Here is a 2,838-nt window from a genome sequence, read left to right as displayed (position 1 = left end):
TGTCACACTACCTCCTACCATGTTATTATCTTACCCCTGTTTATGCATGAGAATATCCAATCTAGATAGAGCTCACCAACTAATCTATATATTCTCTCACTCATCGCTTTCCCCCGCGGAAATATAAATGACACCCTGGTATACTCCCGGGTAAAATGCTACAGCGGTATTCCGTGCGCTTGCGGATCTATTCGTGGTTCATGAAATACTGGTACCCCAAATTGGCGTCTGCGGGCGTCACGTTAGGTGACGTTGGTAGGCACCAACAAGCGTTTTTGGCGCTGTTGCCGGGGAAGGCACAGAGTGAAATATATAGACAAAGTTGTGAACAAAATCGAAATCGGTATTTGCTTGCTAAACAGGCTAACTTGGCCTTGTTTTCTTGTCTTTGTTGATATGAAAACAGGGTAGTGTATGACCGGTTTCGACTTGCCGCAAAACTTTCATTCCGATCCAGGGTCACTTTTGAGGAGGACGCGAGCTCGTTTCATATCACCTCGGAGATCACTCCCGGCAGTTGATCCAGTCATCGCATCGTCGTCAGCTCCTAGAGCTATGGCCCAGAAGACACTCCGTGATTACTCTGCTCCGTCTGCTAACCAAGTCACGACCGGACCCGAGGTTAACACCGGAGGAGAAAATTTCGAGATCAAGACGGGTCTCATTACGATGGTGTAGGCCAGCCCATTATGTGGTGAGGCCAGTGAGGATGCCAGCGCTCATCTCCAGCAGTTCTTGGAGCTCTGCAGTACTTTTGTTATCAAGGGTGTATCGCAAGATGCAATCCGGCTCCGTCTGTTTCTGTTCTCTCTCTTGGGGAGAGCAAAGCAATGGTTTTATGCTAACAAAGCTGCTGTGGATACTTGGGACAAATGTGCCAAGGAGTTCCTCTCGAAGTTCTTCCCAACGGGCAAAACCAATGCTCTTCGTGGTCGGATTTCGAACTTTAAGCAGGCATCAAATGAGTCAATTCCGGAAGCTTGGGAGAGGCTTCAGGAGTATATTCTGGCGTGTCCGCACCATGGAATGGATAATTGGCTCATTCTACAGAACTTCTACAATGGGTTGACACAGTCATCCCGTGATCATGTGGATGCCGCTGCGGGTGGAGCTTTCTTCTCGCTGACCATTGAAAGAGCTACATCATTGATCGAGAAGATGGTTTCCAACCAAGGTTGGAGCGATGATCGCCTCCAACCGCACCAGCGAGGTATGCACTCCGTCAAGGAGGCCGACATGCTCGCTATAAAGATTGATCTCCTCCTCAAGAAATTTGAGGATTATTCCCAAGATAAGGCTCAGATGCAAACACTTCAAGCCTTGGAAACTCGCATGACGTGTGAGGTCTGCGGGAATGTTGGACATTCGGGCGACAATTGCCCAGAAACCCAAGAAGAAGCTCTATCCCTCAATGGCAGTAATGGGTTTCGTCCACAAGGAGGTCAGGGGTGGAATCAACCACGCCCATATTACCAAGGAGGTAATGGGAATTCGAATTCTTTCGGCCCTAATCAGCCTACCTTGAGAGATCTTGTCTATGGCCAAGCGAAGATCAATGAGTCACTTCAGAAGAAGTTGGCCGCTATAAACAAATCTATGGAGACCATCCATGCCAAGATGGACGGAATCTCCACTGCCATCAAGAATCAGATGAGTTTCAACAAGATGATTGAGACTCAATTAGCTCAAGTGGCTGCTACCATGCCCCCTACTTTGGAGAACGTTAAGGCGATAACCACACGAGGAGGTAAAACTACTCAAGACCCGCCTTATCCTAACCATGTTAACAGGAAGAAAGCTAGCCCGGTGGTAGAAGAACCACCTTTGGAGGAGGAACCCGAGAAGGTTCATGAAGGGCGGCTCCGCATGAATTTTATGATACCCAAGTATTGCCGTTTCCTATGTGGGCAAAGAAGCCAAGTACAGATGAGTAGTTCAGCCGCTTTGTTGAGATAATACAACAAGTGAACATCAATGTGCCTTTGATGGATGCGATGAAGGTTCCGACCTATGCTCGTTATATCAAGGGTCACTGAGGCATGCAGTGCAGCCATACTTCAACAATTGCCTGAGAAGAAGAAGGATCCAGGATTCTCAATGATCAGATGTTCGATAGGGGCATAGAACTTTGACAAAGCCTTATGTGATTTGGGAGCCAGTGTTAGTGTGATGCCGAAGGTGGTCTTCGACCAACTCAACTACACAGAGTTGACACCAACACCCATGCAGTTGCAATTGGCTGACTCCTCAGTATGGCACCTAGAAGGAATCGCTGAGGTTGTCCCAGTGAGAGTACAGGACTGTTTCGTCCCAGTCGATTTTGTGGTACTTGATATGGATAATCAGAAGGAGACTACTCTCATTCTAGGACGGCCGTTCCACAATACAGCAGATGCACATATTGATGTTGGGGCCAGAGAAATCTGACTCCATATCAATGGTAAAGAGGATAAATTTTACTTCCGACCCAAGAGAGAGCAATGTTTGATGATTCAGGTCAAATTTGGGCCAAATCCTCAGAAAATCAAAGAAGTCGAAGTCACACCTTCTCAAAAAGATAGTCTTATACCTTTTATGAAGACAATTATGAAAGAAGATCCAGCGAACTCAAAAAGGTCTAAGAAGAAGGGTAAATCAAAGGTTACTACATCCGAGGATCCTGTTCCTGCGCCGTCTACACCATCAAAGAAGACCAAGAAAGTGTGGCACAAGAAGAACAAGATGTCATTGACCGCTACTACTTCTCCAGGTACGGATGAAACGACCTCAACCTGATCAGGTATGGAGAAAGGTCCTACTTTTCGACCCTAAACCAAGAGCTAGCTTGGGGGAGATTCC

At 47.0% G+C, this 2,838-nt stretch overlaps 1 non-coding gene across 1 annotated transcript; it reads right to left on the bottom strand.

The window, feature by feature from the left end:
- Positions 1 to 921: 921 nt before the first annotated feature.
- Positions 922 to 1,028, bottom strand: LOC120693623. Its single transcript, XR_005683081.1, has one exon. It is a non-coding gene; the product is annotated as a small nucleolar RNA R71 (small nucleolar RNA).
- Positions 1,029 to 2,838: the final 1,810 nt, after the last annotated feature.

This window comes from Panicum virgatum, chromosome 9N, assembly GCF_016808335.1.
Source record: "Panicum virgatum strain AP13 chromosome 9N, P.virgatum_v5, whole genome shotgun sequence".
Taxonomy (NCBI): Eukaryota; Viridiplantae; Streptophyta; class Magnoliopsida; order Poales; family Poaceae; genus Panicum; species Panicum virgatum.
This window is presented reverse-complemented; position numbering and strand designations above follow the sequence as displayed.